Consider the following 10,570-nt stretch of genomic DNA (forward strand, 5'->3'; position numbering starts at 1 on the left):
CTACTTTTGTATGGGACATTGTGGTGAATGAAAGAGGCTGCTCATGGTCTGGGGAGAAAAAAGATAACTGGAGTTCCAGCTGCCCCAGACCCAAGCTGACAGCACTAATAGCTGAGAAGTGCAGTGTATTTGCATGCCTGTAACCTATAAATGGCACATACTTGTACCTTGGTGCATCAGTTAGGATGTTCTAGTCTACAGTATGCAAATTAATATTTTTTCCTAATATAGAAAGACCTGTATTTAAAGTTAGTAGTGGTAGAAAGAAATAAACTAAAGAAAAATAAGGTTTTCAGGATATTAAACAGAAATATACATTTATCTATATATATATTTCCTTACTGAATATATATTATATTATATGTAATATATTACAGTATATATTATGATATATATTCAGCAAGGAAATAGTTTTAGAAAGAAGAAGAGATTAAGGAAACTAACATACTATATGCTAGGCCCTATATCAGGTACTTTTAAAATTGTAATAAATAATATGTAGTAGTTATTATCCCTAATTTAAAATGAAGTACATTCAGTGCTCACTTTGGCAGCACATATACTAAAGTTGGGACAATGCAGAGAAGATTAGCATGGCCCCTGCACAAGGATGACACGCAATTTTGTGAAAAAGAAAAGAAATAAAATAAAATACACTCAGTTTCCAAAGTACAATAAGAGTGGTAATTTGAATCTGTCTTTATGACTATAAGATTAGAGCCAGCCTGTTCATAATACCTTCTCACGAAAGTTTCTATAGCTCACAATGGTTTTTTAATCTGTTCATAATCATTCTTCCTCCTTCTGATAAGAAAAGTGCATCATTCTGCGTTCAGCAGAAGGAGAAGAATGACTAAGTGTTAGGATAACAAATGATCACATGCTTGTGAATATTACTTATAGTAATTAATCACATGGTGGTAAATGATATTTAAAACTGCCTTCTTCTACTAGTCATTATGTTACAGAACAAACAAGGGGGGGCCTGGGACAATATACTATTATTGAAAAAAAAAACCCAGGTCCGTTATGTTCGCCGCCAGAGGAAAGACGTCTCTCAATGCCAGAGATTTGTGACAAGGAAAGGAAATGTTTATTTAACGCTATACAGACTTAAAGTAGTGACCTAATATCTTCATCAAAAAACCCTAAAGTCCCGTAAAACCCCACAAACACACACAGTCCTTCCTTCCTTCTTCCTTTGCCCAGTCCAGAGTACTGTATCTCAGGAAAGGAAATAGAAGTCCATGGCTCAGGCAGTCCTCTGGTTATTCCCAGTTAGTACTCCGTCTCGACTGGGAGACCTCCTTGGGTTCCCGGCACCCTCAACTGAGTCGCCGGGATCTCTGCCAAAACCAGGTGGTGGTTCCCCCTTCTAAAGCTGCAGGGGTCCCCACTCTGCCAAAGCTGCGTGGTTCTCTCCCTTTCAGGGCTGTGATCCTCTCTGCACTTCCACAGCCGCATGGTTCTCTCTTGCAGGGCTGTGGGAGTCCTCACTCTGCTAAAGCTGTGTGGTTCTCCCTCCAATAGCTGTGGTCTTCTCTGCACTTCCACAGCCGCATGGTTCTCCCCCTCCAATGGCTGCTGCATCTCGGTTTAAATCCCCGCGCCAATCTTCCTCTGCAGCCCCATTTCCGACTCCTCCCACACTCGGCTTCACTTGCCAGAACTCATACCCTTCCAGCTTTACTGGACTGCCATCATGAGTCTGGGCAGGTGTGGCCCCATGTCATGGAGCCAATCATCTTCAAGCTCTCACGCAGGCGCTGTAACTCGGGGGACCTACCCCCCAGTCACACCTTGGTGGGGTAGTTCCTTCCATTCCCCTGGCTCAGAGCACAGCCACAGCTATTTAACATATCTAAGCGACCAGGCAAAGGCTATAGATATGTTAAATGACCACACCAGAGGTTAGCTGCAAGGCTGTTGCTATGAGAAACAGCTTTCAAAGGCCCTGCTCCACATGTCCCTTCCCCCAGCTCACACCTGGGGAATGGGGGTGAAGACATCTTAAAATCTTCTGGACACTTTAAGTTCTGGACCCCATTTCAAATGCCTATTTGGGGTCCCCCCTCTTGGCTGCACCCTGTAACAATTACATGTTGCCATTTTTCTCAAATGGTTGTGTTTCCTTATCTGATGAGATGATCTAAACCTTTATTTCTGGAGAGTCTGTGTCATTATCAGTCCTAACTTTATTGGTTTGCTGTAGTGTTCCATTAATTTTTATCATAGGATATGGGAGTACTAATAGGTATCCCAGAGCATCTTCTGTGTTCCAGACATACTTCTCTTTACATCATTATGTAGCAACAATCTACTTTCACCTTAATAGTATTAATTACCCCATACAGTACTGTAATTTCCCTCTGCCTGTTGGTTCACTGAGTTGCCCTAAAAGCCAGGTAATTTCCAGTTTAATGGAATTAATGTATCCGTTTGTGGAATATTTTTCTTTTGGGAACTGATACTCCCAAACCAGCAAAGCCCAAAGTTGGGAGATAGGAAACAAAAAATTCAATAGTGGAACCTTAAGTATAACTACAAAAAGAAGCACAGTCACTTCCAGCCCTTGATTTTGAGACTTATGAATCCTAGTTTTGCCACATAGTCAGAGCATATACTGCAAACTGGAAGACATATCTTAGCCCCATCCTGTTGAGCCTTCAAAAGGCCATTCTTGGCTTCCAATTTCAGCTCAGAGATATAAAGAGATGGATAGAGTGTCACCCTTGCAACAAGAAAAATAAGCTGGGAATTTAATGACTCTTCTTGGACCTATATGAGAACTTCAGTCACAGAGCAAACAGCCTGCCTGAAATCTGGAGAGATACAGAGAAATACCAAGATCTGACCACTTCATTACCTTGGGCAGATGTTTCCAGATGTCACATAAGCCAGTAAAAAAATGCAGCTAGAAGTTTTTAAGCCCAATTGTTAAGGTTAGATGTGGGCTAAAATAAGAGTGATGCTCCTGAGAGACACAGACCTGTAGGGAATTGCAGACTCTTGTAGGTGTTTCCTCCAAAAATCCAACCAGGCTCTCACAAGGAAGAGTGGGGGGAATTCGGAAAAAGATTCCTTCACATGGCTGGCTGGGGGAGGAGAACAGCAGCTACTGCTGAAACCCATCTCTCCTATCTTTTCTATGGGACAAAAACTTAGTTCGCAATAGAAAAAGCAACAAATAGTAGTACAAAAAATTTTCTACCCCTAGGAGGGACAGGAAGATATGCTAGGCCTAATACTACATCTCCAGGAGAGAAAGGGGCACTTATGAAGTTCAAACCTCAAGATCTAAGTTTACAGTGTCCACTTTAAAGCTATGTCTTAATCTGAACAACATAGGATATCCCCCTCTTTTACCTACCACCTCATGTTAAAGTGATTTGATTTGTAAAATAATAGTAGCATACGGCTAGAAGAGCTACAAAAGACAGATTCTCCCTGGAAAGTAGTGCAAAGAAATCGATTATGATCAAAATAAAAAAAACACAGCAATGGAGATGAAAAATGACTTAGATTAGCTCATCAGTAGACTTAGCAGAAGTAAGCAGAGAATAAACCTTGAAGATAGGTCAATAAAAATCACCCAAACTGAAATGCAAAAAACAAACAAACAAACAAAAACAGAACAGAATATCCAAGAAATGTGAAACAATATCAAATGGTCTGATATATACATAATTAGAGTCACAGAGGGAGAAGAAAGAACATGGCAGAATATTTGGGTAAACAATGGTTAATTTTAAAAAAAAATAATGACAAATAGTATGTCATAGATTCAAGAAACTCAGCAAACACCAAACAGAATAAATATCAAAACCACATATCTTAAGTATATCATATTAAAGTATCTGCAAACCAAATATCTGCAAACAAAAATGTTAAAGGCATCCAGAAAAAAATGATACATTACCTATAGAGGGACAAGGCTTAGAATTATAGCACATGTCTCATAAAAAACTATGAAAGCTTTAAGAAAATAAAATATCTTTCAAATGCTAAAAAAAAATCAACCCATAATTCTATACCCAACAAAATTATCCTTAAAAATGAAGAAGATATAAAAATGTCCTCAGACAAATAAAAACTGATTCTATAAGATGAACATATCATGGTGCTTCCTTTGCTGTAAACTTAGTTCATTGGTTGGAAGCAATATTCTTTGGGATATTGTGATTAAGGCATCTGTAAATATGTGGATTGTGGTGGTTTGGACAGAAGCATTTCAAACGTTTTGCTTCCAGGCAGATGCAGTCAGTCTCACAATGCCTAGTCTCACAGTCTTGCTAGAGGAATGGGTACATTATACACACAGGACAGAACTCCAAATCTCACCTTCAGTGTATTTGAAACCTGAGATAAACCCAAACAAAATAAACTTGCAATCCAAACCCAACAGAGCACAACATTTAAATGCACCAAAGCAATGTCTCTCATTCAAGCCTCCTGACAATGAAAAAGATATGCACTTTATGGGACAAAAATAATATTTCAGTCTCCATTAATTTTTGAATATACAATGTTCAACATACAATAAAAAGTCAAAGACTTACAAATATGAAGGAAAATGTGACTTGTAACCAAGAAAAAATATAGCCGTTATAAGCAGACCTGGAGAGTGACCCATATATTAGAATTGGGAGACAAGGACTTTTAAATTACTATTATGAGTGTGTTAAGGAAAATAGATAAAATGGGCCTGAGTAAAAAGGTGGGCTTGCTCCAAAAAAGCGGGCTTTTTTAAAAAAAAGTGGACTTGCAGAATTTTCCATTTCAGGGTTGGGTGACCTCCTTCTGTCAGGTTGTCTCACAACTATCTCTTGGCTTGCAGCTGTGGGGGCAAGGTGGTGGTATTGCTCAATACCACCACCCAAGGAAGGTCCTATAGCAGCCAAACCTTAATCAACTGCACAAGTGGAACAGTGGACATCTGCTAGGGAGTAGGTGATTAAAAGGAAGATAAGATTAGCTACTTCTGCATTCTTAGAAGGGAGTGGAGGGGGCAGTGACATTCTCGAGGCCAACTCACGGGGCTTTTTTTCTGACCACCTGGTCTTAATTTGGCTTCCTGACCACCCAGTATGTTCTATTCCCCAGGCCCAAGTCCCTATACTGTCTTACTATCTTCCAGCTACGCCATCCTCAGCATGGACCTTTCACCTCATTGGTCTAAGATGGATGCTTGAGTGCTAGACTTTATGTTCACATTTGTCTTGTGGGAAACTATGTTCATTAAACAGCAGCCTCTAACTATCATGCAAGGCTATCACAGAGGTCATGGAACAAAAAGGCCTGCAGACTAAATAAAGATGCTTGAATTCTGTGGTTTATTAAATCAATTGAAAACACAGAAAGAGAAATAAGGAAAAAGAGATGGGACCATTTAAAGGGTTTTTGTAGTTATGCCAGGCCCACCTGTATAGTCTCCCTATCTTAAGATCAATTTATTTGGAATCATGAATAAATCTGAAAAATCCCCAAGGTTAAGACACTCAGGAAATAGTGTGAGCACAGAATGCAATTAAGGTGGAAGGTTCATGCTGCCTGAATCCTGGGATACACAATGTTCACATATCCTTTCTCACTACCACATCAATCCTCCCCTTCGATGGTGTAATTGTGAGGAGCAGAACTGGAGTTTGAGCAAGGGAGCTTGGCAGACAGAAGGTGTCTGGAACTGGCACATTCATTTGCTCTATTAATAAGAGGTAAATGTGAGTATGCCTTGCTACAAATTGTAGTTCCCTAAGTAGTCTGCTGAACAACTGTGTTATTTATGTTTGTAGGGTAGAGAATATGTGAGGCCAAAATGTACCATGATGAATATGTGTTAATTCATATTCATAACTGTATTAGTTCAAGTCGCTGTGTAACAAAGTAAACAAATTTGGCAGCTTAAAACGACAACCATGGAGACAACTGTACTTGAACAACAGTTTTTAAAAAAGAATTAAAAAATTATGGTGACAAAAAAACAATAACCATTTATTAGTCATATTTTTGTAGATTTGAAGTCACAACTGCATGATCAGATTCTCTGTTCAAGGTATCACAAGGCTGAAATCAAGGTTCAGCTGGGCTGAGTTCTTATTTGAGGCTCTGTGGAAAATCTGCTTCCAAGCTCATTTTTCTCGTTGATAGAATTCTTTCAGTTCCTTGAAGCTGCAGGACTGAGGTTGTTGTTTCCTCACTGGCTATCAGGTAAGGGCTGCCTGCTCTTGGCTCCTAGAGACCGGTCACATTCCTTTCCATGCTCTCCCGCCCCACCCTGCCCCACCCATCTTCAAAGCAGAAATGGTACATCAACTCCTCATGCTTTGAATCTCTGGCTTTTTGTCTGGTACCTCTAGACCCAGACTTAAAAGGGCCTTGTAGTTAGGTCAGGCTCACCTGGATAGTCTCCCTATCTTAACATCAGCAGATTTGGAACCTTAAATACATCTGCAAAATCCCTTCCCAACACCACTCAAATTAGTGTTTCATGAATAACTCAGAGAAGATGTGTACATACCAGGAGCCAGACATGTGAGGGACCATTTTAAAATTCTGTCTGTCACAGTAGACAACTTAAGAATGACATAACTGTCAGCCTACATATGTGTATATACTTTGTGTCTTGATCTTTCCACCCTTTTCTAACTATAATAGCATTGTTTGTTCTGTCATATACTACATTAGTTACATGTAACTTTAACATGTCTTACAAGTTAGTAACTTACTTAAAATCTAAATTTAGACCTAGCTGGTGTAGCTTAGTGGATTGAGCACCAGCCTGAGAACTGAAAGGTCGCCAGTTTGATTCCTGGTCAGGACACATGCCTAGGTTACAGGCCAGGTCCCCAGTTGTGGGCATGCGAGAGGAAATTGATAGATGTTTCTCTCCCCCTCTTTCTTCCTCCCTTTCTCTCTCTCTAAAAAATAGTCTTTTTAAAAAATATATATATAAATTTAATACAACTTATAAATTCTGCCCATGTCACAAGCTACTTGCTTACACATAACCTACAGTTAACGCATCCTAGGAATTTCACCTAAAACTCATAAGCCTCAAGCTTACCAAGTATCTAGACTTAAAACTTTTTATGTGCTTCAAATATCTCATTTCTTTATCTCACCCTGTATGGAGGAATCGAATATTCTCAAATAAAGAGCAAACAGTCAGCAAGAAAAAGAAGTGAAAATGGTACCCTGCCCCCACTTAAGGACTTTTACAAACAACATTTCTGCTTACATTCCACTGGTCAGAACTTAGTCACATGGACATAACTAAAGAGATAAGGAAATGCAGACTTTGAGTAGTTATGTGCCTAGACAAAAACTGGGTGCTCTGTTACAAAGGAAGTAGTCGAGAAAGAAATTGTGAAGAACAATTAGTAATTTTTTACAATTAGTAAACACCAAAATAACAATATTAAATTTGATGTAGAGACTATGACTAAAGCCCCCATGCCTGTAGCTGGTAATGATTTAGTAGCTAGTATTGATGATTTATGACTTAAATCTCCCTTTACTTACATTGTATTCATTGCCTTTGGAAGCACTTAAGCTTATATCATTTCTACTCCTCCCTTCCCTTTCCTCCCACACCTACTCAACCAAGCCTCACTAGAGTGACTCAGACCTTTGATTCTGAGGAAAATGATCATTTGTGGTCCCCTCTGTGTATGTGTCTGTTACTCTAGTGCCCCTAACTAATGGTAACAGGAGATGACCCCAGAAGTTCCCCAGGATTCTTGATGTGCTCTTCATTTCACCTTTATAATCATGATCCATCATCCATCTAAAATTCTTACCTCTTTTTCTGCCTCTTGCTCAGGTGGCATAAGGAGCCTGAAATAGCCAGGTAGCAGTTTCTACTTCAAGCTTTCTTTTGCTATTAACACATCCCATCTTTTCCGTGATTACTAGGTCTTGAGAGCTGAAAAGTTCGTGGTTTAAAGTTCAAAACACAAAAATTCCAAAAGTGGATTGATTATTAGGTATAATCATGAGCAGTGTGCAGCAAAGTATACTACAGTTCTAACTCTTACATATAATATCCCTAAGCCCACATTCTGGCCAGTGCAATTAGTGACATCCTGGATCCTAAGGACTTAGTGTATCAGGTCACAATCAGTACCGAATAGTTTATAAAAAGTTTTGCCATTTGCCTTCCTCTGGTGTGTGATATTATGCTATCCTGTCTGTGGGGTTCCTCATCTCTCATTCATCGGATATGCTACTTTTATAAATTTATTTAAGTCAGAGAACTGCCTGTGAGTCTATTATGTTATTAGAGTATTAGATCCAATATTGCTCTGAAATACACATTAAGCAATATATTAATCTGGTTGTCAAATTTTTCTTGCTTATTTCACTGTTCTGAAGCCAAAACCATTGATACGTGGAGTGAGGTGTCTTTTGGCAGCACTCGCGTTACAGTACCTAATTTTCTGTGCTTTTTTGTTTTTAAATCTCTGCAACTGCTGTGCCTGGATCACTACATCCATTTTATTTTCTTAATAATTGCCACTTGGGCCAGGCCAACGCCAAATCATCCCAATACTATAGTTACCAATAACCTTTTTGGGCTTCTGCCTCCATATCAGTTGGTATGAAAAACTGGTTTTTAATCCCTATTCTCAAAATATGTCCTAAGGACCACATGAATAAGAATTCCCCGGGAGGCGTGTGTAAAATAGCAGACCCCTAAGCTGATCGCAGTGCTGTAGAATCAGGCCAGGCATCTTGATTTTAACATGTTTCAGGTAAGTCTTACGTACAGTAAAAACCACTCCCTAGATGGCTTTCTCTTAAAAATTGACATCTAATGGCTAGAGAGATGAGTGAATAATTAAACCCTCACTGATGAATTTGGTGGGGTAGTGAAAAACCAAGATAATATTTCTTCTTGGGGAACACTCTGTATTCCCTTTCAACATAAAACCAGGTGAAGAAAATGAGGCCAAAGAGTTAATGCACTTTTAAATCAGAGCTAAAAAGAGTTAGGCTGCCCTCTTAACCAATGTTCTGTGCCGAAAGACAGGCTCTTGAGGTAGACCAGTCATTAACAGCCAAAAGTAAATTTTGAGTATGATACAAGCATAAGTAAATGTAAAAAATTATTCATATTTTTTGTGGGAGTCATGGAGTGTGGGAGTTAGAACCTGATCTGCTTCAAACTCCATTTCTCCATTTTTAGAAATGTAACTAAAAGTGTTCCCATTGAAGTAACATTAGCACTTATCTGCTTAAAAGGAAATTAACTGTTAGAATTGTGGCCTTTCCTAATAAATTAAGGGAAAATTCTCCCTGGGAACAGGTTCTCCCTGGCTTGGGATCTTAGCATTCTGCAAAAATGAGGAAGAAGTAACTAAGAAATAAACAAAAGTCTAAAGAAGAAATAAATTCGAACTCATTTTTTTTTCACACTTTACTCTGATTTTCTTTCCTGTTAAGAAATATCATTCAAAACTTGCAACTTAAGCAAAACGATGTTTGCATGTTCTTTCAACACTGTACTTCATCCTGTCAAGGATCTCCTTAGTTCTAGGATTACTATGGTTTAGGACTGAAAGTACATATATCCCCTTGTAGATTTTTTCTGGCAGAGATGCAAATAATTAATGTTCTCTAGACCAGATACCATTATAGGTTAGAGGATTATTGACTGGTTGGGTTTTAGCCACTTTCATCTCAAACTTAACAATTGATTTCAGTATGTCTTTCCTCATAATCTATTATATGGTTCTTAATTTCTCTAATTCTCCTTTAAATCAGCTTTACAATTTTGCTATTTCTCTCATTAGTGAAATACACAAACTATTGATGGTGTCATTCTATGTGTGTTTGAACAATTTTTAACATTTTAGAAACAAAAGTATACTATGACAGTTAATGGAATTTTTCCACCTAGAAGGCCAAAGTGGACTAACCCATTAGAACTAGTGAAACTGCCTTGCTCAAGAAGTGTGCTTCATGGGTTATGAGGGCATTTATCTTTGTGATCTTCAGAGTGAATCCCAAACAAAAATACAGCTTTACGTTCACTGATTCTCCTGGAGCTCCCTCTTTTTTTTTTTTTTTTTTTTGTCTCTCTGATTCTGTGTTTTGTTTTTATTTCTGGTTCTTGGCCAAGTTTTATTCCAATTCTGGTTTGTATGTAGCTGATAAATTATTTCAATGGTAGCAGTGGTGATTGGAAATCTAGTATAATGATCTGACCTTCTGGTGATCTACGTGGATTTGGTGGCAATTTATTCTATGTTGAATGGGAAATGGTAGAGAATTTGGCTTGTTAATCATTTTGTTCGCTTATGAAATAACATGTACATTGAAATGAATTCAGTAAATATTTTGTGTCCACTGCAAAGAATTACCTTTGGATATCTGGACTGGTGAATCTTTTGTTCAGGGTTTACTTTTTAGCCATGGGTAAGGTTGTAGAATTAAATCTGTAAGCTCTCAGGGTGTCTTTGTGTCTGTAATTAAAAGTAATTTTTGTATCTTATTTCATAAGTATGAAATAATATCCTGCCCTTGGAGTGTACAAGATGAGGCAAAAGTAGGTTTACAGTTGTGAGTA

At 38.4% G+C, this 10,570-nt stretch overlaps 1 non-coding gene across 1 annotated transcript; it reads left to right on the plus strand.

The window, feature by feature from the left end:
• Window positions 1–538: 538 nt before the first annotated feature.
• On the plus strand, window positions 539–645 carry LOC123813188. Its single transcript, XR_006784681.1, has one exon. It is a non-coding gene; the product is annotated as a U6 spliceosomal RNA (small nuclear RNA).
• Window positions 646–10,570: the final 9,925 nt, after the last annotated feature.

The sequence above is a fragment of the Phyllostomus hastatus genome, unplaced genomic scaffold, assembly GCF_019186645.2.
Source record: "Phyllostomus hastatus isolate PE091 unplaced genomic scaffold, TTU_PhHast_1.1 phas_scaffold_93, whole genome shotgun sequence".
In the NCBI taxonomy this organism is placed as follows: Eukaryota; Metazoa; Chordata; class Mammalia; order Chiroptera; family Phyllostomidae; genus Phyllostomus; species Phyllostomus hastatus.